Here is a 24,673-nt window from a genome sequence, read left to right on the forward strand (position 1 = left end):
GGAAGAAAAGGCAAGAAAGGCAAATGAGACTAGGTGAAATAAGGCAGCAAGCTACTCATGAGAGTATATGACCCAATAAAATGAAACAAACCAAGTAGAGAAACAACAAATTAGAATTCATACCCACTAAAAGCAGAGAGAGCCTAGAAATACAAAAGATTAAGTTTTCTACTTAAACAAAAGTACGCTCCAGCAGACAAGTAAACAAAAGGTAAAAAACACAAAAGCTTCTAAAATAAATTCTCTGTTCATGCCCCCATTTAATAGCACCTTGTCTGTTTTAACAACATTCAGAGGAAAATGAAAATTAACATTTTAAATGTACTATGCTTGATAATTTTTATATCTGAATTTAAATTTTTAATTTTTATTTATAAGTATAAATATTTATTAAAATATCATTGAAATACTGCGGCAATGATTTTAGTTCAAAGTTCTAAAACTGAAAATCTTCCCTCATGGCAAACTCTGATTTCCAGAACACAGCTCAACTACCTCCCTTCTGACTTGCTCCCTCAAACAAAAGGATCTTCAATAAAAATGAAAGGGGGGAAAAAAGGCTGCTTGTACTCTGGAAAGCTCCAAATGATAATACCAAAACTTCTTATCTCCAAACCCCCACTCCAACACCCAACAGTTCAAATTTTCCTGGATATTTTCACCAGAAGCCCTAAGTAGATGATGTTGCCCCAGTTCACCCTACAGTGTTACGATGACCTGCTCCTATTCTTCTGATTCTGACCATCCTCTCTCTATCTTCCAACTCTTTCTCATCACCACTTACCATTAAATGAAAATTTAATGCCACTGCCAGCCTGCATTCAACAGTAAAACACAGGAAGAAAGTAACAGGATGTTCACACTCTAAAATGTGGGCAGTAGCAGATCAGAAGAGGAGGTCAGAATTAACAGCCAATCTGGGCCACAGAAAACACTTGTACAGTGAAGGATGGTTTAAGAGACAAAGGACATGGAGTGTGCCCATGCTCTGAGCCCTGAGGGAAGGCCAAGATCAAAGTGGGGAGCATCGGTAGGTATATAGACTGAGCACACAGGCTAAGATCAAGAACCAGAGTAAAAGTCTGCCAAGAATGGCATTATTAGTATCAGGTAAAGGCCAGGGATCTAATTAGGGGAGGAAAAAGGACAAGGGGAAACAAATCAGAAGGAGCACTCGAGTATCAGGAACATGTGGATAAGTCCATGCAACAATCCAATTCAGATTTAACCAAGCCTTGGAGTATATTCATTGTCTGTCCCTGCAGACGCCAAAAGCTGTAGAGCAGGATGCTAGGTTATCAAGCAGGCCCTCACAATTACAGTATGGACACAGGGAGTCCAAGGGTCCATGAATTTGTGAAAATGAATGAACCCCTTTTCTATTTTGTGTATTTGCATCATCCTTCATGTTTTTAAAGAACAGTATAGAATATTTGTACCATATATTGAAGCCAAGTAGCATTTCCTGAAAACTTACTTTAGTATTTACGCACATATACACATCCTGTGTTATGTCACACACATTTCTTAACGAGAAGTCAGTTTGCATAGTGTGTAACATGCCTATCTGAAATGACTGATCTGTCCACACACAGTATCCAGTGAGAACCAGAGCAGTGTATGCCCTCCTTGAGACTGAAGAAAGGTCTAGATTCCATTCCAGAAAGCAAAGAGACTATTTTTCAAGAAAGGTAACAAAACTTTTTTTTTAAATATCACATCAAGATGTGACCAAATTCAACCCTGGCTGGTGTGGCTCAGTGGACTGACTGAGTGCTGGCCTGCCAACTGAAAGGTCACTGGTTCAATTCCCAGTCAGGCACATGCCTGGGCTGCAGGCAGGTCCCCACTGGGAGAGGCAACCAATAGATGTATCTCTCACACATCGATATGTCTCTCCTTCGCCTTCCCTTCTCCTCTCTATAGATAAATAAAAATTTTTTTAAAGGGCGACCAAATTCAATATAAAACATTACTATAAAACAATGTGTACATTAGAGACATAACAAAGCTTCTCAGTACACACTGTCATTTTACAGTGAACGACAGAAGCTCAGTCACCAAATATATTAGTCTGAGCCCTCTAACTTGGGAATTCTAACCATTCTGTTTTCTGCAGTTGCCACAGGAAGTCATGACAGGTTTACAGGAGGGGTGTCACTTTTCTGCCTGTCTCTACAGCTGTTCCCCTGCAGCTAACAAAGGCACCAAATAGTAGCGAACATTTATGTAGTGCCGTATTTTTTGGATTATAAGACGCACCTCCCCCAAATTTAGGAGGAATAATGGTTGTTAATGTTGCTGTTCTGTTTACATTTACATTGGTGAAGTATTATGTTATTTATGTTATTAAATATTTTACATTTTTTGCTTCAAAACTTTTCTTCCTATTTTCCTCCTCTGAAACTTAGGTGCGTCTAGTACCTAGTACTTCCTTCATGCCAGAACCTGTAATAATTGCTTTACATGCATTCACATTTCAATCCCTACAAATGCTCTATAAAGAAAATTATTCATTATCCTTTATTCCCATTTTTCAGAGTGGAAACCCAATGGAAATAGTTCTACAATTTCTCAAAGCCATATAACTAATCGGTCAGGGTGACAGGCTTCAGAGGTGAGCACTGCACCACATTAACACTGTGCAGTCAGGAATTACTGCCAAAGAGCAGACACAGACCCTACCTACTCCTCTTATCGCTAAAGAGAGGCACTGCTCTCAGGAAAGGCTAGTGTCACGTCACAGCAGCAGAATGAAATACACAAAAACAGGTGCTCCCTTTCTCTGAGGTTGTTCCAGCTTAAGTGAAAACTGATAAGCACAACTAGAAGACAAGATTCTTTGGGTAAACTGAACAGCCAATGTACCATTACAAATGACACCAAATGCACCCAAAAACAGAATCAGAGTCTAATGTATCTATCTGTCCTTGGAATCAATAATACATATATCTAAATTCACAAGTCATGTTAGGATCCATGAAATATAAGAATATATATATATCAATAGTTCCACAAATCCCATTTTATCAAAGATTACCATGATTATTAAAATCAACTGCTAAATTATGAGAGCTCCAATTTTCACCTGATTTCCAAATCCTTGGCAAAACAACACAACCAAAATCTCTTAAAGTCTACATTGAATTAATTTCTAATTATCAACCTTAAATAGAACTAAAAAATCACCAGTTCATTATCACTATATTTCCACTGGTTTGATGACATAATCATGATATAGAACCAACTTTTTTTTTATTCTTTTTTTTTTTTCATATTTTTTAATTGTCATTCAAGTACCGCTGTCTCCATTTTCCTCCTCACCACTCATCCCTGCCCCACCCATCCCTGCCTCCCACCCTCAATCCTAACCTCCTTTGGCTTTCTCCATGTGCCCTTTATATATGATTCCTTGATGACCATTTGTAATCATACTCAGTAGCTCTAATTCTGCCAACAAATCTGAGAATTAAGACTAAGTGCACGCAGAAATATAGTTTCAGCTCTTTAAGAACGGACTGAAAAGCACAGGAGAATCAGCAGTTTTCTTGTTTTTTGACTGTCTACATCGAAATGAGTAGAAAAGATTAAGAATACTTAACTGGAAGCCTTGATTTCTCACAAGCATCCCCCCCCCCTTTTTTTTTAGGAATGGTTAAAGCTAACACAAGATTCAAACAGTTCAAAAGGTTATGCACAAAAATAAGTTTCTCCTACATCTGACCTCATGATCTCCCCATTCCACCCCTGCCCCCAAAACCACCGTTACTAGAACTTGTGGATCTTTCTGGAGTTATTTTAAACACGCAAAACAAGTGCACGCACACGCACACACACTCCACTGTGTATGTGTCCTTTCCAACTCCTCTTCCCCTGAGTTAAAATGGCAGCAGACTATATAAGACCTTTGCCTCCTTGTTTTTTCATTTAAATGTATCTTTGAAAAGACCCTATAAATACTAACAAGAGTCATAAACATCAAATCTAAACAAATCTGTAAAAGACCCATTCAATTCACACAAAACATCTCTCACCAGGTGTTAAAAACTGGTGACCTCTGCTGGCAGGACACAAGGAAGTCCAAGGTCAAAAAATAATTCTGGGGAGGGCCTGTTAGTTTTAGTTTTTGCACTATAGGAAAACTATTTCCCTGATATAATAGCAGACTGCATCCCTAACCTGTCCATGATCTCACAAATGTACAGGACTTACTAAGAAAAACAGAGAAAGGTGACTTAGATAAAACCTGTCACTTTAGTGGAGGAAAATTATTTTAAGTACATATTACATGTTTATATTAAAAGGTGCCAAAGAACCTTGCCACAGCTACAAACAGCATCTAAAAATTCACACACCTATTATGAACTCTGTCCCACAAAAGGATAATTATATAGAAAAAGAAAAAAAAAACAAAATGTTAAGGGGAAATTCATTTATTATTCCTACTACCTAATTTCAAAAACCCAAAGTAGATGACCCAATTGCCTTATACTGTGAGTTAATGACATACAATAGCAGCAAAATTTTGAGATGGAACAAAATTAGTATACACTCTACACGTTTACCTTGTTCAAATTAAGGGGAAAGCATAAAACACCTCTCCCTAACCCATAATCTGTTTTTTATTAGCAGTTAAAGGTAACCACCAAAATAGGCTGTAACTTCTCCAGCAAGGGGTTTGCTTATGCTAATGTCAAACACTTTCTGACTACTCAGAAAATACTATGACAGAATGTGAGAATTTTAATACAAGAATTGACCACGTAAGTATTGGTTGAATGAATGGGCAAATTTTAGGTACTGTTTCACATGATCAGGCCCTTATAGTACACATTTCTATAAGCTAAATAATTTACCCACATAACTATGGCTTTACAAAAACTGATAAAAATTAATTTGCTGAATAATGAACCTATGTTAAAATTTGAAATGCTAACCCACCATTCAGGTAGATAAGCAGGAAGAACAAAAACAGTCACTGATACCTCATTATAATGTCCTATCATTCAGTGTTGAAAAGGACACAATGCAAGAAAAAGTTGAAAAGAAAAGCTCAGATACCACCTTTGTTCTCAGACAAAATAAAGAAGATAACAAGAAGATTGAAATCTAGTTCCTAAAAAGTGAAACTTCTTCACTGTTCTAATGCAATTTAAAATTTTTAACATCTTTATTTAAAAAAAAAAAAAGGCTGAAAGCACGGTATACCATTTCACATGAAGAATTATTCTATTAAGATACTGGAATGACCATCTCTGACCGTAGTCCTCATGTTCTGCTTTTTGAATTCCATCTCCTAAAAGAAACTTTCACAGCTACAGAAGGAAAAAAGTGGCAAACTCCCAGTTTAAACATTCAATATCTATTCTTCCTCATTCCTCAAACTATTCATTACACACAAATCTTTTCCATAATCTGAATACTCCATGTTTACTACAATTTAATTGTTGAACTTTCAGCATGACCCTTATAGTTTGGTTCTATTATTTCTAAGCTAAGAATTTAAGCCCTCAGAAAGCAAGGTAACATAGCATTCATTTTGAGACAAATAAAAATCATGCTAAAAATTGTATTTTAAAACTCTAAATGTTAAAAATTTCAGAAATGTGTAACCAAATTTGTTGCATTTAGAATAAATTACCCAGGTTGTTTGTAAATAATACAGCACAGCCTTACCATAAAAACCCACTGAAATGAGATGGTCACAAAATTCTTCTGGTAGGTTAAACCCACTTACATGGTATAACAGATACACCTCATACTGAACATTAATACATTCATGGCGATGGCTCAAATGGGACTCCAGTATCGTCAGACTGCTGTTACACATACTGAGAGCTAAAAACAAAATCTTATTTAGGCACACCACCGAGAAAATGATGAGCAAAACAGCCTAGAAGTTAAAAATAAATAAAGTCCAAAATCTGAAGGTATAATTGACACAAAAATAACCAGATAAAGCCAACTTAGTGTGACATGATTCCCAACTAGAGTAGGTTTTTCGCCAATACTGGGGCTCCCATTCCTGAATTAAGACGACAAAATTAATTTTCATTTCACTCTAAGTTTCAACTAGGTTAAAAAAAACAAACTAACAGTTAAATGTGACTATAGTACACCTAAACCTTGAAGGCCTAATTCAAAAAGAAGCTTCCACCACTTTAATGTGACTGTCACTGTCATTTTGGCATTGGCCCTTTAAACATGATGATGTTATAGAAGTCAAGAATTCTGCTAAATACTATTTTTTTATAAAAAGGTCCAAGAAATATGACATGTAGTTGGGGTGATGTGACACCCCACATATATAAAACAATGAATAATTACGGGGTCTGTGATATTCACTAAATCAGTGGAATCTCAGAGAAGAAACATCCTGAGTCAGGATGGCCAGAAAAGCTTCCTGGAAGAAGTGGGACTGAAATCAGACCATAAAAAGGACAAAGGGAAGGAACAGCATGAGCAAAAGCAATGGAATAATGAGTATGGAAAACTGCAGTATTTGATAGGCAGGCAAGAATCCCAGTTGGAAAAGAATAGGAAATTAAGCTGAATAGGTAGAATGGAGACTTAAAAGCCAGACTGAAGCATATGAACTCGGTCCAGTTGGCAAAGGGAAGCCATAATGGGTTCTCCAGCAAGGAAACTGATGTGATGAAATCAGTATTTTAAATAAATACACTGTCAGTAGTTACAGGAGATAGGTGGAAAAGAAAGGCTGCTCTGCTCAGGGCAACCTACCAGAAAAGTAATGCAAAAACCCAGACCAAAAGCCATTCATCCATTCTTTTCATTCCTTCCTTCATTCACTGAGAAGACAGTAGACTGGCTAAAAGACAGACATGCCCCTTACTACCTGAGCCTTGGTTTCCCCATGGTTGAAATCCACAAGATTGTCCCAAGTACCTGTCAAAGCATCTGTGCAGTCCTGACACACAGAACTCTAATAGTAGTTGTTAACATTATTGAATTAAGAATGGTAAAAATTGGGAAGTAACAAGGCTCACAGATCACAGATATTTTAGAGGAACAGAACTTCCAAGTAGAACAGTCTTGACAGCAGCTGAAATATGGAGCAAGAACACAAATGAAAGGTCAAGGCTGGAGAAACAGTAACACATTGAAGTAATCACTCCAATTTAAAAAGCAGATCCTAGGTACTGCCAAACCTGGCCTTGGAAAAACAAAAACAAAAAATTTTAAAGTTAAAAAGTATTTCAAATGGTGCAAGTGGATTTAAAAAGTCCAAGCCCAAGTGACAGAACAGCATCAAAGACGCACCACTGTACCTACACCAACCATGTAACTTGATATTATTAAAGCCCACTTTAATTCTTCAAGGTAAGACTTAAACCACAACTTTAAGAGTAAACAAGTTAAGCCCAGTTTATTTTAAACACTTTGACAAGGAACTCAGGAAACAAAGCTGCCAAATGCTTTCTATGACAGTATGCCCCCACTTAAAATAAGTAACAAGCAAATAAAATGTAATACAAAGAAGTAAACTTCAAGTCCAAACCTATCATAATCATCATCCTAAACACCTTACATTTGCATGATGCTTGCTGTATATCAAGGAGTGCTCTCAGCACTTTACACACACACTTCTCTCAATCCTCTCAACTCTACAGTCTACTGTCCCTATGACACAGCGGAGAAACCTGAGACACAGCCAGAGTTACTCCCCCAAGGTCACAGTAAGGGATGGTACCTGAGTTTGAACCCAGGCAGCTGGCCTCAAGGATCTCTGATGGAATCAACTATACTACACCAAACACGTGTTTCTTATTCAAGGAGTATGTACTGTGAGAAAAGTTGGGCATGGTCTAATTTGCTTTTCCTTCTTACGTGAAGGCATGGAATCACATTTTCTTATTTCTGCAGGCAGTAAACTTGAAGGGGCCACTGTCAATCTTAAGGTAGAAAACATAGCAATTGACAAGATTGCATCTTATCAAACAGTTCTAGAAATGTAAGCACAATGATGTTTCAATCCCATGAATTTCATTTATCCATACAATCATCTGATCCAGTTGGTAGAGGAAGACCAAGTACAGATTTATAAGCTTGATTAGAAACACTAGTTTTTGCAAACACATCTACAGAGAAGACTGACTAAACAGCTGGAAAAACTTGGCACAGCTACTACCATCTAGAAAGCACATGGATAGGGCTCAGACAGGCCCAGGTTTGGATTCTAGTGCATCATTTGACCATGTTCTGGCTTTGGACAAGTGAATTAACTTCTGTGTACCTCTGTTTCATCATCCATACAAAAAACGCCCAATACTATCCACCCGTCTCACAGGATTAGCCTGAGGTATGAACAGCACAGAAAGCAATTCTCACCTTTCCTAGAGCATATGTAGCCCAAGCACAGTCCCTTTCCTATGGCTCTTCTAACAGGGCAATTCACTGTCCAATACCAGAGGTGGTGAATAGCAAAGTTCTCCACACAGCTTTCTTTCACCAAAATTTTTTTTTAGAAGTTTCTGCTGGTGGTAGAGCAGGAGATACCATCATGGTGGTCTCCAAACTGGACACACTTATACTAATTCTTTATACAGACCTAGGAGCCTGGCACGTCTGTTTTATGGGAATGCATAAATGTCTCAATGTTAACTGCTTTCCTTTTTTGCATTTCAGTGACCTACTAAAGTGTTATTTGTGAAATGAGCCAAATTCACTTGTACTAGAAAATACAAAGTCTCGGACAGTGACAATATTTCTGCCATCTCTCTCCCGACTTACCACTATTCACATTCCTCTCAATTCCTTTTATATATTAGCAAATACAGAAACTGAAGGAAACCAACAAATTTTTCTACACACTTCATCAAAATGTGTCAAGTTGAAAATTCTTCATAGTAATGATGCTGTAGTAAATTGTAGGACAATTCCTTTGTCGGTTTCTCATTTGACAAGACTGCACTTATCATTGCCATATGCAAACAGACGTATTTATTCATTTATTCAACAGGTTGTTGTTCAAAATGTCCATTAGTCACATCTCTTTTCATCAGTAATCCCTATGTTTACATTAAGTTTCTACCCTTTCTGCATATTAGCTTGAAAGGCTCCCAGTACACAAGAAGCAGTTACTTCTTGTCCTCTTGGTAGGCAAGCATCATGGTAATCATAAAATTTAATTAGATGTTGAGAATGCAAGTAACAAAAAGATTCCTAGACACACGTAAAAACTTATTTAAATGTTTAACACATCTTTGAGGCAACCAATGCAAAAATACAGCCTCCACAAGGGGCCACTTCATCTACAATATGTCTCCACCACAAGAATAACCAAAAGCCACTCCGTTAACTGAAGGTGAGCTGTAACCATTTTTATGCCATTTAATTAAGTTCTTTAATAGTAAGAAAAACTTTTTCTATGTAAACATTGTTTTCACCCTGATACAGTTTTAGTATTTTTCCCTGTAGGTTGATTCCAACTACTCAAATGGCAAAAACAGTACTTATTTATGGGTTTAATGGCTGTGATTACACATTCACCAGACAGTGAGTGCATGATAAAAGAACTGGAAAAAATATATTCAAAACAAGCAGGAAAACCTCAATTTAACAGCAAAAAGTATAAACAACGGATCACATGCCTAACCACTCTCAGGCACATTTTCTATCTGCTGCCGCCCCTCCTCCACAGGTAAATGCTAACTATTTCTGGAACCCTCAATGATAATTTCCGAAGCTTGCTTGCCATGAACTCCCATGATACAACCCAACAACATACACACCATTTTCATGGAGACAAAGCTGCTCTATTTCCCTAGACTATAAATTTATTAAAATGGTGAGAATATACAGTCACAGGAATTCAGAATTACTGAAATACACCAATGCAGCGTTGAGTCTGATTTAACAAAAATGAAAATGAACCGTTCTGGGATAGCCAAAAAGTCACTCACTGAATCTTCAATGTGTAACCACGATATTTATTACAATTTGTTTTAGGTAAGCAGATAAAAACACCACGAGGGCCTTATATTTTCCAACCTGATACAGGAGTCTTTAGGAAAAAAGGGGAAGAAGATAATTACTTAATTACATGAGGTGGGGGGACCATTTAGACTAAAAATAACCCACCAACTCACTCACCGTATTTTATTAACAAGCTTGTTTTCATCAACATAAGGTTCTGGTTTGGAAAACAAGAAAGCCAATAGTAAAGTTTCCTAAGTCAATTGTAAATTACATAGGTACTAAAACTACTCACCTTGGTGCCTGCACCGTCCAAGGTTTTAAGTAAACTCCAGACCCTGAGAAAATCTAGTTTTTAACTAGGTACCCAACTCTTGTCGTTTACAATCATCAAAATATTTTAGAAAATGTTATTAGATAACCGAATAGGATCAATTTTAAAGAGCCATTACAACCCAAATTTTACATGAAACACACCATTTTCACAACCTAAATTTAATCTCGGTTGCCACTGCAAAGTGATGCCTGTTTCAGCAAATTAGGAACTTCCCAAAATACTGACCATGTTAGCACATGCATTGCTTCCCTCGAGCTGCCATTTAAGATTAATATTTCACTTAAATAAAAGTCTGTTGCTGTTCAAAAAATGACATCGATTGCAAAGAGGAAGTTACCAAGAAACCACCCTCACAACGTGGCCTTTGCACAGTCAAAAAATAATGTGACTATGTGCCACCCCAAACTTACCAGGAAACTGGCAATAACTTTGCCAATTCTACACTTCTGAACTCAACTTCAAAGAGACTCAAAATACCTTCTCAGAATGATAAAAAGCACCAAGTTACAAGTAAACACGTCCAGAAGTGCAGCCCGGCGGCCGCGCGCCCCTCCCCCGCCGGCGCCCCCGCCCGGGACCCGCGGCCCCAACAGCCGCCGGCAACCCCCTGCAAACCGGACGGGGTCGTGGACGCGCCCAAGGAGGGAAGCAGATTTCCATTGCAGACTGAGGTTTAACTAAATAACGTGCAGCGAAAAGATCCCTCTCCTCGGCTAAAAATAGGCTATAAAGGAGTCGGCCTCATGATGGCTCCTTGATTCAATTTGCTGCAGATTCTTCCCTGAAAGCCTACCCCCAAAGACACACATAAAAAGGGGGTGTAAATGCACGAAGGGTGGAAGAGGGGGAGAAGGCCAAGGTGCACATTTTCGGGGACAACATAAGGGTAAGGATCCCCCGAGATCAGGAAAGCGTAGGGATTGGGCAGGCACGTGAGCATTTCAAAGAAGCCTCAGAGAGGAAAAAGGGGGGATGGGACACCCTAAATGCCTTAACCTCCTGCCCCTCCCCCACCCATACCCCGACTCCCCAAAGGGCCAAGTTGAAGAAATGCTTGTTCCAGTTGCGCCCATTTCCCTGCGGCCCGGCGCCCCCAGGCCGCCTGCGCCCGCGCCCCCCACCCCGGCCCGCGGTCGCCCCCACCCGGGGGTCCGGCCCCCAGCGCTTACCTGGAAACGGTGGCCTCGGACGCGGCTCCCCCCTCCCGGGAAAGGAGGCACAAGGAAATTCCCCTCCTCGCCGCCGCCGCCGCCTCCAACCACCCCCAAAATAACCCCTCCGGGGGGTGAGAAGCAATTATAACCCCGGCGAGCGGAGGGCGCGGGGGATGGGCGCCGGGCGGGCGGGGGCGGGGAGCGCGGCGCGGGTCCCCAGGTGGCTAGCGGAGGTGCTCCCGCCGCGGGGGGAGGGGCGGGGGCGCACGCGGCCGCCGACAGGGGGAGCGGCGCGCGGGGGAAGGGCGCGAGCTGGGAGAGGAATTGAGGCAGAAGGTAAAAGCTGTTACTAAGGGAAAGAGCCAAACGGTTCGGAGCCGCCAACGGCTCAGACACTCAACACTGGGGAGAGAGGAATGGGGACCAGCCAGGCACAAATGAGCTCGCGAGGCCCGCGGCGGCGGCGGCCGCGCAGCAAAACAAACCCGAGCGGCCTGCGCCGGGCAGGCGCGCGGGGGAGGGGCCGGCGGGGGAGGGGCGCCGCGGACGCGAGGAGGAGGAGGCGGTGGCGGCGGCAAGGCGGGGGAGGGGGGAGGGGAGCGCCTCTGCCGGTCTTGTTCCTCTCGCTCCCTCCCGCCCGCCGCCGCCGCCGCGATGGGGGCTGGGCTCATGCGGCGCAGGCTTTTATAAATAAAGACCCGCTGGCGCTCTGAGGCGCCTCTAGGGCACTGGCCGCCCCGCCCCCATCGCAGCGCTGCCCGGTGCAAAACCGCTTGGGTGGGTGTGGGCCCGGCGGCCCAAGGCCCAGTAGAGGAGGGGAGGCTCGCGCCGCAGCCAGTGTGGCAGCGCGGGTCAACTTGGCTGAGGGGGGCGGCCGGGCCCTTCCAGGACCGGGTGCGCGTGTGAGCGCACACACGCTGTGGGCATGTGCAGGGAGCGCGGCTCAGGCATCATATGGACTTCTGTGTGTGAAAAGATGTGCACACACCTTTGTGTACATAAATACATATGTTTCTCGGAAGCGTACCTGGAAATGTGCTTTATCTGTAATAAGCAATCTTTAAAATGTAATCCAGAGCACGGGATTTGTAAAGAAAACACACGCACACAAGGAAAGGTTTTTTGATACTAAACACAAAGCTGTAATTGAAGTGTTTATGCCCAAATGTACTGTGAATCAAACATATGGTGGTATTTATCGTCTGGTGGGTCTGTTTGAAAGGTTTGGTCCATCAGTTCTCGTTTCACAAAAATAAAATAATGTAATTAGGTGATTACTAAATACAGGGGTGGACAAATGTAGGTTTCCAGTTGCACTGTGACATTCTTTTGAGTTAAAGCTATGGTAGTAATCGTAACCATTCGCACAACTGTAAAGCTACTTTTGCCCACTCTTGTATATACTTCTAGGCCAGCATCCACAAAAGTTTACCCACTTCAGGTACTTTTTGCGTGTGTGCAGCACATCAAGGCTGTTCATAAAGTGTAACTTAGGTGAGTGATGATGTGACAATATGATTGAGGATGAGGTGCAGCCCCTTGTTTTTAAGAGGCAGCTCACATTTTTTAAGACAAACATGTTAATCTTCCTAAGGCCTTCACAAAGCAGGGGTTGGAGGTCTTTTAAGACTTTTGTATAAGCCTAGAACATAAGCAGCTACCCTTTTAAGATATAACCGAAAAAAATCTGTTTGTTGTTATTTTTAATTATTACTGTCTTCAAAGTAAAATACCATTTCTGCAGCCTTTTTACATGAAGAGTTATGTTTTCATCACAGTATTTGGAAATAGGTGTAGTCATTATTTCAAAGCAATAGTCTTTTGCTCTCAATATCAAAGACCCAAATTTTCACACCCAAACACCCAGAAAAAATTCAGTTGAAGTAACTTTTATGTATCTGGACTCTGGGAGGCCTAATGAGCTCAGTGATTAGACAGGTGCTTTGATAGCCAAGGTCAATGGCTCTTTCCCCTGATTAGCCCTTGCTTGGGAGTGAGGGAAAGCGGTCAGAGGCTCCCCTGACCAGGGTGAGAGAAGGTGGGGGCGGGGGGAGGGGGGTGCGGGAAAACCATCAGATAAAAAGGATTTCTCTGAAAAAAGTATTGGAAACCCTCTCCCAACCACCAGGAAACAACTTTAAAGAACCTCAGTGGATTTGTGGATCGTCCTTGGAGCTATTTTCATATATGAAAGAGGGAATGTCAGATTAAACAATGTCACCCGATGGGAATTTAGATAACTGCTGGTTTCCAAAACACTGTGTTGAGTGTACAGGGAAACAGCAGAAGGAAAGCGAGTTTGCATTTCAGTAAGAGTCTGAAGCCAAGGCTTAGTTACTGCAGAGCTAGCACCTTTGCAAAAACTTGATTTCAGAAGTGATGAGAATACAGGAGTTTCCTCTGTTTTTAAATTGCTTAAAGAGTTGATTAATGACATATGTAGGTTGCTAAACATAATCCTCTTTCCAATAAGTAAACTATCTCAGTACAATTAGAGTTCATTTATCTGATCCACCCAATGAAACAAATCTGTTAGAAGTTTCACATTGCACGCATGTGCCTTCTCCAGGCAGCAGCTACTGTTAAATCAAACCCCTCTTCCAATGAATATGGACTTCTCAACTACATGATTCTTAAATAGGGTCATCTTCAATCCAGGGACCCCCACTACTCTCTCTCTCAAAAAGACCTCTTTCTATCCCCCCCAAGGGCGGGCCCACACTTCTTCAGTTCGATGGGGTCCAGGGCTTCCAGCTTGAAGTTCTTATACCTATCCCAAGCTATCTTTTTCCTCACAATGATAATAATCTGTGTGTTTTTCACACACTTGTACTTTACAAAGTATTTCTGTGCATAAATTACTTCATTTGAATAGTGTGATGAAAATCACCAAAAGAGAGACCTGTGCCATAAACTATTTCCAGTAAAGGGCACCTCATCTGCCATACTCACTGAAAAGAAACTTTATCTTTGGACACACACACACACACACACACACACACACACACACACAACAGCACTAAATTTGAAAAAGTCATGATTCTCTCTGCTAAGGATTTTTAAATGAAACTGTATTTTGATCCCTTTGCTATATTCTAGAACCTATCTGAAATGATGGTGCAGCTGCAACATGAAATCTTCTGATAAGTGAGCCACCATATAAAGGTGGCATGTGTAGTTACCCTACCCTTCTGTCGCCCTAATATATCCACCATGCAAGATGAGAGGCCTCACCAAACTTCAAGCAATAATTAGGCACAGAGTGAGGAACAGGACAAAGAAGTAACTATTGTTACTAATTTTCAGTGCTTTCTCCTAATCTGAAAGCTTCCTTTATGCTTCCAATGTGTTATGTTTCTAGAAAGTAGAAATTATTTTGTTACTAAGAAATTCTCAAGCAAAGAGGCACATTATTAAGAAAGCTGCCCTGAACTTTCTAGTTAATTTACTCAATAAAGAGAAACCTCATACTAGTAACTGTTACCAGAAGTTACATATATGTTATAAAATGACTAAACAAATCTGGACTTGTTTTATTTCAGTAATATTACACACAGGGGTGTGGTATGCCAGGATAGCTTACACTTTTGCAACTTTCATCACTCAGGAAATAGAACATTTTAAAGTTTAAAGTGGCTTAATCCCAGGCCCACAGGATTTCATCCCTGTATGTATTTTTAAAGCCACCATGATGGCTTAAGTTGTTTGCATTGGTTGATCTATGTAATTAAGGTGTTCAAAACAAACTTAATAGCATGAAAAAGATATTTTATACAAAAAATGTTATCCTGGCACTATAAATCTTTTTATAGTGTTACTCATCCAGGAACTCAGTGGCTTTATGTCTGCAGCATTTACCCCCAAGCATCTTGCTAATATGATACCCTGTGATATGTCTCTGTTTCATTTTGACTCGGCTTGTGCAATTCTTTGTGGTTCTTTCAGCTATCAGCTTTTGCCATCCTCACTGATGCACATCTTGGCCACACATCTCAAGATCTTAGCACACAAGCTCCTTTTCTTCATCTGTGCTTAGCATGCGACTTGTGACCTTTCCTCATCAGTGTGAACCTTGTCAGAATTTTCCATGACTTTGTGACCCGATTTCATTACAACCATGAACTTTACCTGGGAGTCTTCTACATTTAAATTACAAAAGAAACACACAACCATCTTACAAGTATTTATACCTCTCAGATAATGGAAATAGCAGGTTGTATCCTGCCTTTGTGATTCAGTCAGAACAGAAACCAACACACACAGATTGCTAAGTGCTGTACCAATCACTTATACTGACCAGCCATGTGCTTCCTCATGACAACACTCAAGGCCTTCCATTATGTTGATGGTTTTGCCATTCAGTCATTCAATAAACATTTACTGAATGCTTAGTGTACTAGGCACTGTTCAAGAAGCTGTTTACAGTGGACCAAATAGAGCTTCCACTAGCATGGAATTTACATTCCAGTCCCATTTCAGGTAGCGGTTGGAAGGGCAGGCAGACTTTCAAAAAACACATGTCTGTGTTAGTCTTTAGTTTCACTTATGTAACAAAGGTAATATGAAAATGGCATAAACAACATAAAAAAAGTTTATTCTCTTAGGAGGCCATTCAAATGTAAGCATTCCAGAGCTGATAAGGTATTAAGGGGCCAGATTTCTCTACTGCCTCAACACACATCTTCCATCTGGTTTTCTAAGGTGGCTTTTCTAGCTCCTGCCCTCACATTCAAATTCCAGCCACTGGGCTAATAAGGAGAAATGGAGGGCTTATGCCTTCTCTTTCAGGACTTGTCCTGCCATTCATACTTATTGCTTCCACTCATACTCCATCAGCCAAAACTTGGGCATGTGACTATATCTAGCTGCTAGCAAGTCAGGTAAAGGACAGGTACCAAGCCTACATAGAATAAAGTGCGGGGGAGGGGGTGCTGCAAGTGTATATTATTTTAGAGAAGACTGCTCAGTTAAGGTAACATGTAAGCAGAAAATTAAATAACATGAGTAGGTGAGTGTGCCAATATATATAAAAAAATGGAGCAGTCCAGGCAGCGGGAATATCAAGCACAAAGGAACAGAAGTAAAAACAAGTATGCTGTATTCTAGGAATAAAAATAATGCCAGTTGACTGGCATGAAGTAAGCAAAGGAATGGCAGGAGAGGAAGCCAGGAACCAGAAGTGAAAGGCCTTTTTCTTTTCGTGAGATGGAAAGCCAACGGAAGGTTTTAAAAGCATAAAAGTGACATAATGCAACTTCTACGTTAAAAAGGACTATGCTGTGCAGAGGACCCTGTGTGATAGTGAGGCCGAGCAAGAACAACCAGTCGGGGGACAGTGCAGACACCCCAAGGAGAGGACAGTGGCATGATGGTGGCAGGAGCTAGCTAGAAAAAGGTACAGTCTGTACATTTTAAACAATGATTCCAAGATTTTAGACCAGACAAGTGGAAGAATGGAGTTGCCATTTATTAAGAAAGTCTGGGAGAGGAGAAAGCTGATGAGGGAAAAATCAAGGGTTTTTGTTTTCGAGTTCGATGGGCCTATTATACATCCCCATGAAGATACAGAGTGGGCACCTAGATCAATGAATCTTGCGTTCAGAGGCAGTATCAGAGCTGGAGATACACTTTTGAGTTTTGTCACTAAAGATATTTGAAATCATAGATTGAGATGCAATGAACTGGAGAGTATAGGTAAAGAAAAATTCTTTTTTACCTCAAATTATCTGCTGCCCCAAATGTTTTATTACCAATGCTCCTCTACCCTCAACGTGGTCAGAAACCTAAAACACATTTTATCATAGGTGAATATACAGTGAAATGCTGTCTGTGCAAAGACACACTACTCCACACCTGGGCTGTACAGTACAGTCTATTGCTCCTAAGGCTACAAACCTGTACAGCACATTACTATACTGAATACTGCAGGCAGTCACAACACAAGTGGTGATTACTTTTGTATCTAAACATAGAAAAGGTAAAAATACAGTAAAAATATAAAAACTGGTAGACCTTTAAAGGGCACTTACCATGAATGGAGCTTCAGGACTGAAAGTCGCTCTGGTTAGGTCAGTGAGCAGTGAGTGCATGTAAAGGCCTAGGACATTACTGTGCACTACTGGAGATTCTATAAACACTGTACACTTAGGCCACAGTAAGTTTGTAAAACACGCGATTAAGCACATGAGAAAATGATGCAACCAAGAAGTGCAGTAAACACGAGAAGTATGAGGCTGCTGCCAGTGTAATATGGCAGACTGTTTTATAGCTAACTTTTTTTTAAAGATTTCATTTATTTATTTTTTTACAGAGGGAAGGGAGGGAGAAAGAGAGAGAGAGAGAGAAACATCAATGTGCGGTTGCTGGGGTCCATGGCCTGCAACCCAGGCATGTACCCTGACTGGGAATTGAACCTGCTACACTTTGGTTCGCAGCCCGCGCTCAATCCACTGAGCTATGCCAGCCAGGGCTAACTTTTTTTTTAGTAAGTAAAAGAGAACTCTCTAAATAGTGATTGAAATGATAATATAGTGAATACATAAAGCAGTAACAGTCATTTGTGATCATTACAAGGGTTTTGTACTGTACATATTGTATTGCTGTACTGTTGGCAGCACAGTAGGTTTGTTTACACCAGCATCACTGCAGATACGTGAGTGATGCCCTATGATGTTTACAATGGTTACGGCATCACCAGGTGATAGTAATTTTTCAGCTCCACTATAATCTTATGAGACCACCATCTTATATGGGGCCTATCTGTTGATGGAAACATCATTATGTGGTACATGACTATATAGCCAATAGAAAGTGAGCTGACCTCACTTTATAAGAATAATGCCCCAAATGTCTTCTGGTAGATAAAGCCCTTCCCTCCCCTTCCCTTCCCTTCCCTTCCCTCCCCTCCCCTCCCCTCCCCTTCTCTTTTTTCTTTTCTTTTCTTTTCTCTTCTTTCAACTACTATTCTGTCCTTATGTGAAGATTTCTCAAACTATGTTTCACTTATCATAGGCACATAGCCTCTGTATTTTTGGAATTAAAAGCTTCCAACATTAAAGAAGTTTGGGAAATCTCACATATTAAATCCACCTTCTAGAGATTGCAGTGTTTATTAGCATATTAACAGACTGAGAAACCATGCAGTATGACAGTCTCATAAACTCATTGAACTCCCTTTTTAAAGACTTAACTTTCAAAATTTTGCAAAGCTAGTATTCTGTGAAACACTCTTTGGTATACTGTGTTTGTATTTGGTAAAGTGTTTCTATTTCTTGATCTTTTATTTTTTTAGTTTTGGAGATGAAAAGTTAGATATACAACTAGTGGGCTCCTAAAATTTCCCCTCCCCTATTCTTATCTCAACCAGCCACAGGCAGAACTGAACGGTCACAGCCTTTCCCTGCAGGGGAAACTGCTCACCCAGGGGCAAAGGGCATTTGTGCCCCAAGGCCAGTCCCCTCCAGCAGAGAAGGGAAGTCACCAGAGCATCTTGTGCTCATTCACCTCCTTCCCACAATGGAGTAAGTCCCTTGTCCTGTGGGACAACGGGCGCCCTGCAGAGACTGCAGAGAACACCCCTTATCAGGCTTCTGATACCGAGATCTCCATAAACAAAAAGCTGGGAAGCCTGTGTCTGTCAGTACCCAGGTTATTATCAGAATCTAATAAAACAGACTTGATTTTATGCATATTTAGTAGTGGAGATATCAGCCCAAGGGCTAGTGTAGAGTCCGTAGGATTGGGGTTCTAGATGTAGCTCTACCATTGTTTTTATGTGATCTTAGACAAAGTACCAGCCAGCTCAGAAATTCAGCATCCTCATTGATAGAATAGGAATCACATCAACGAATTATTTCAGAGTGGCTATTCAAATTACTTATCAACCAGTTGTGCAAGGCCACGGACTGGTCAGCCATGCTGGATCATTCTGCCTACTGGCAGGCTCACAGCTTATCTCCCTCACTCAGTCAACATTTATGGACGCCTACCATGTGCCAGCATGGGGTGTTGTATGCAGTAAATTAAATAATGTTTCAGAACGCAGATTACAACTTGCACACAAAAGCAAAGTATTTTTAGCCATTACTACTCTGTATGATAAAAGGAATAAAGAATACAGGAGTAAGAAATCTCCTAAACACATTTCAAAACAAAACCCCCCCCACACACATATGACCTGTTCCACAGTCTTGCCCCATCCTCCGGGGGTGCTGGCCCACGTTTGCAAACAGACTGGAGGTAGCCTGGCCCACGTTTGCAAGCAGATATCACTTGAGCAATAGCCTGAGAAAGTGGAGACTGGGGCCAAGATGAGCATTCACACACAGCTTAACCTCAGAACATCAAATAAGAGTAAAAGCTAGCATGTTATTGAGTATTTACCATGCGTTAGGCCTTGTTCAAAATAACTTTATGCAGATTAACTCATTTAATCCTCACCACAGCCGGATGAGGGAGGAACTATTATTATCCCCTGTCCACAGATGAGGAAACCGAATCATAGGCTGATTACGTGACTTACTGGAGGTTCCTTGGCTAGTAAATGTCACAACTGGGGTTTCATCTAGGTGGATGAGTTCGTGCCCTTAACCACCATTCCATCCAGCAGACAGATCTGAGTCTGGTGTGTTGGGGAGGGTGGGGGAGGGGTGTGCTCCTGAAAGGCCAGCAGCCAGAGATCATTGCAGGTCACAAGCTGAGCCCAGAGTCCTGGGAAGCCTCTCTTAGGACCACAGCTGTTATAACCCAAAAGAGTCCCAAGGAGCAGACCTCTTTCCTGCTCTTGCAGAGGATACCCAAGACCCGGGTCTCCAGAAGCTCCTGGCTGCAAGAACTCTAGCCCTGGGGCATTGAGAACTGGAGCACGGATAGCCTGAGGAACAGCAGCTCCATTTCAAAGTGCACAGTGGAAGCCAGGGGAGGGAAAGTGGGGGGAGGGGGGAAGAAGAGAAAGAAGCAGAACTGCGGCCCTCCTTCCAGCTGAGAAAAGGCCACCAGTTCAAAGGGTTCGCCTGGGGTAGGAGGATTAGCTCTAATTGTTGGGTAAAGAAACCTGGAGCTGAGGGCTGGGCCCAGACTTCTTTGTATTAAGGAGTCAAAGAGAACTCTGAGCAGCGAGGGCTGAGAAAGAGAGATGGAAGCACTCTGAAACTGGATGGGCAAACTTTTACTGTAAAGGTTAGAATATATTTCAGGCTTTGCAGGCCATAGTCATCTTCCTTGCTGTTGTTCCCTCCAATCCTTTAAAAATGTATCTGAAGCCCCAGGCTGTGGCTGGATTTAGTCTGTGGGTTAGCTTGCCAACTTCTGCTCTAAAGAAATAATCTTTAAACTTGAGCATTTACCTGAGTCTGACCCTCTCCTCCATTTGGCAGTTTTAACTCAAATTAGCATTGGCTCCGCCCCCACAGCTCCCTGCCCCCCTCCACCAAGGAGTCAGAGGGGCACTGTGGTGAGGAAAGGGGCGACTCTGGTGATGCTTTGTGAATCTGAGCAAACACAGAGGTGCCTCAGGACTAACTCTGTTTGGCAACCCGAAGGTTTGCTCTGGGGAATTTTATGCCATGCACAGCCGCACACATGAGCAACTCTGCAAGAATTATGTTTCATGCCACATTCCATTTGGGAACTGGTGCCTAAAACAATATTGCAGAGCAACGACACTCAGTATTCCTGTGAAAATGGGAAATGCTACTCCAGGGAAAATGGAGTAGCAGCCTTTCCCTCTCAGCACCCCAAAATGGAATGTTTCGGGGTACTCAGGAGGACCCTAGCCTGCCCTCAGCAGGAAGAAATGGTACCTGTTAGTAAACTTGACTCTCAGTTACTGTCTCCTTTAAAGAGCCTGGCTATGCAATAAGGAAGCTCATCTGTAAAATCAAGCAATTTCCTGTATTTTGTTATTAAAGGGACAGTTGATTGTCCTACCAAATGCCTCAAACTATCTGTCTCATAACCAGATACAAAATCTTCTCTTCCCACCTTTAGCTTGAACTGCTAATCACTGTAATCACTAAAGCTGGTCCTTTAAAAAAAAGGTTTCTCTTAATTGATTTTTTAGAGTAGGGGAAAGCAAAGAGAGAGAGAGAGACATCTATTTATTGTCCAGGCACCCACTGGATGATTCCTGCATGCTCCCCTGACCGGGGACTGAAACCACAACCCTGGCACGTCGGCTAGAAACTCCAACCAAGTGAGCTACGTGGCCAGGCCACTAAAGCTTTTCTTAGATTATATAATTTAAGGAGGAGAAGAGGAGTAAACTTATAAAACACCTTTTTAAAAAAAAAAACTTAAGTATTGACAGGGTGCCATGGGCTCCAGATAATTTTTAGAACTTTTCAATACATTACACATGAATTAATGTGTCAGAGAGACTATTTTCAACAGAATACAGGGGAAGGTTTCAGGTATGGGACAAAGGGCAGACAAGTGTTCAGGAGGAACACAAAGTTGGAAGGAAAGAATAACAGAGAGTAAGGGCCTGGACAAGTGCCAAGGTAGAAAGCTTTGGTCCACCGTGGCTTAGAGGCCTGGAAGGGGCCACTGGCTGGGGCAGAAAGGTCCTGGGGACACTGTCACCTATTCCACAAACTCTGCCTAGGCTGTGCATACAGGCTACTCGAGAAAGCACCTGCTGAACTCACTGTATTGCCCTGAGCAGCCCTCTGCGATCTCCTGCTACGGGTTCCTGTGTTAACCCAAGGCATGCCAACGAGACTACCTATCAACAGAGACCCAGTAAAAAGAGAATGCCCTGCAGTACATTTTAGGAGCATGTGGTGTGGAGGTGTGAAATTATAAAATTATCTCCTTAGAGTAGCCTAGGTAAATACTTGAAAGCTTTTAAATAACTTTTATCTTAGAGATCTCTTTAAATCCTATGAATTGATTAAATATTCTATGCACATTTAGAATGAGACCAAGAAGCAGTATCACTTCCCACTTTCCTCTGTGTTTGCACAAAACAGCTGAGAAACCTCGAATGCCCAAACTTCTCTGAAGCCCCAGGTGTATGTGCCCTCTGACCCGGGGAGGGGGGGGCACTCTGTGTTGCAGCCACATTGAGCTTCTGCCTGTTCATCACATGCCCAGTGCTTCCTCCAATCACAAAGCCTTAGCCACTGAGCTAGCCCCTGCCTGGACACCCTCCTGTCCCCATGCCAATGTCCACCTCCTCCCCCTAGTTATCCCTGCACTTTTACTCGTCCTCCAGGGCTCAGTTCAAAGCATCACATCCTTGGGAAGACCTTCCTGACCCCTGGACAAGATCACATATCCCTGTTATTCACATGGTCTCAGTAACAGGACTGCTCTTTCTCAGTGCCTATCATGGTGGCTATTTTGTTTGTTTTCGTCTGATTATGTGATTTAGTCTGTCTCATCCCCTAGACTATGAGCTTCTTGATGGCAAAGATTATGTTTGTTCTACTTATTAATTTATTTCTGTAAAGACACAAAGCATTCAAGGTGAACTGTCATTATTATATGCATTTGGAACAGATCAACTTTTTGTTTGGAGTCCTTTAGAATGCTGTCTACAAATTTACTGCTTAACAAATTTGACCCCACCAAATTAACCAATCCATAAGGATGATGCCCAATTACTCAATCTGCTAAATTAATAGGAACAAAGCTATTAGGTAAACGTGATAGACTGTTTTGAAGGGTCCATTTATTCATGAGGTAGTTTGTGTTGGGGAGAGTGAGCATTTTTATAGGGTAACAAAGACATATTATGGAATTTTAAGATAAAAGAATTTTCAAAGAACTTTTGAACTATGGGTAGAGCATTTGGGCACACTCCTCACCAGGGTCAGCCTACAGGGGCACAAGTTCCACCATTAAGTGTAGCATGGTGGGAACCTGAGAAGCGCATAGAAAACACTATAAAACACATCCTAGCCCTGGTTGGCTGATTCAGTTGGTTAGGGCATCGTCTCAATATACCAAGGTTGTGGGTTCAGACCCTGGTTAGGACACATACAAGAATCAACCAATGAATGCATAACTAAGTGGAACAAATCAATGTTTCTCTCCCTCTCTAAAATCAATAAATAAAAAAGAAAATAAAAAGTAAAACATATCCTAAATATGTAAAAAGTGTTCCTTTTTCTCTATTTTTTCATTAAATGTGAGATTAGAATATTAGTAATAATATACATGCCTACACCTTAGCAATATCTTAAACCTAAATCAGTATGGAACAAACCATTGTTTTCTAAGTTACATAATCTTAGCTTTAAAATATATGCTATATATATTCCTGACTTGCAGAGGAAATATTTGAGCTAGTAGAGTGTTACAGAAATCCCAGTATTATCATCGATCAAGCTTGCATTTGGTAGACACTGTAAATGAGCTGCCCCAGCTTGATTTAATGTAAAATAGTTACATAAGAACAAAAAGTGTACAAAAGGCCCACTATAACCAAAATTTTAATACATGGAATTTCATTATTTTTCACAAGTATGTAACAGAGTAAGTGGAAAATGCCAAGGAAAGCAGGAATGGTATTTAGGGCTCTAGTCAGCTTTGGATTTGAATTCAAGTTTTTGACCTGAAAGCTCCTCAACACTTGAGCTGTGCAGACAACATCAGGGCCGACATCTGGACCAGCCATCCCAGCCAACACACGCACACACGCAGAGTGAGGGAGGAAGGGAAGAGTTTAGGGAGCAGATTCAGGATTCTTTTCTTCTAGGTGGCGGTTATTTTCTTCAACCATTGTCCTGTGATTCAGCATTCATAAAATAAACCATCTACAATTTGCACAAAGTAATATCAGGATCCTGCGGAGCTATGGAAAATGACTTGTGGAGGCTAATGAGAAAGAGGGGATGGAACAACTGCATGTATGGAAGCTTTGTTCTGTTCCACGGGGTTGACAGTCCTTTGAAGGCTTATAAACCACTGTTTATGACTCACTCCCTTCACCCACACTTCCTTTTCAAGCGCTTCATGCCACTTAGGGCTTCTTGTGTTATTCTAGGTTTCTAATTCTGCTGCTCCCCACTGTTCTTACAGTCACCTGCCTTCTGTTTGTGGAGACTCTGAGAAAGTCTGGCTAAGGAATTGTGGACCACGGTGTTTTTCACCAAAACTGACCTAGATTCTCCTAAGTGACTTAACTACTTCACTGTTATTGGGGTACCAATTCTCTTCACTGGCCTTGTGTACCCCAACTTTACCTGTTCTCAGCCACCTCGGAGCAAACTTGTACCTTGGTGCAGGCCGTGTTCCTTCC

At 41.5% G+C, this 24,673-nt stretch overlaps 1 protein-coding gene across 9 annotated transcripts in view; it reads right to left on the bottom strand.

Annotated features, from left to right (window-relative positions):
- The window catches only part of TBL1XR1 (TBL1X receptor 1), a 150,217-nt gene extending 138,414 nt beyond the window's left edge, over window positions 1–11,803 (bottom strand). For 4 of the 9 annotated variants that reach the window (XM_045850945.1, XM_045850946.1, XM_045850940.1 and 1 more), the window contains exon 1: window positions 11,443–11,803. The gene's annotated coding sequence lies outside the window, so the exon portion shown is untranslated. Of the gene's footprint in view, window positions 1–10,683; window positions 10,776–11,442 lie in introns of those variants that run through there. The other 5 variants (XM_045850939.1, XM_045850941.1, XM_045850942.1 and 2 more) reach the window with 3 other exon arrangements.
- Between the last annotated feature and the right edge of the window lie 12,870 nt (window positions 11,804–24,673).

The sequence above is a fragment of the Phyllostomus hastatus genome, unplaced genomic scaffold (genome assembly GCF_019186645.2).
Source record: "Phyllostomus hastatus isolate PE091 unplaced genomic scaffold, TTU_PhHast_1.1 phas_contig_86, whole genome shotgun sequence".
Taxonomy (NCBI): Eukaryota; Metazoa; Chordata; class Mammalia; order Chiroptera; family Phyllostomidae; genus Phyllostomus; species Phyllostomus hastatus.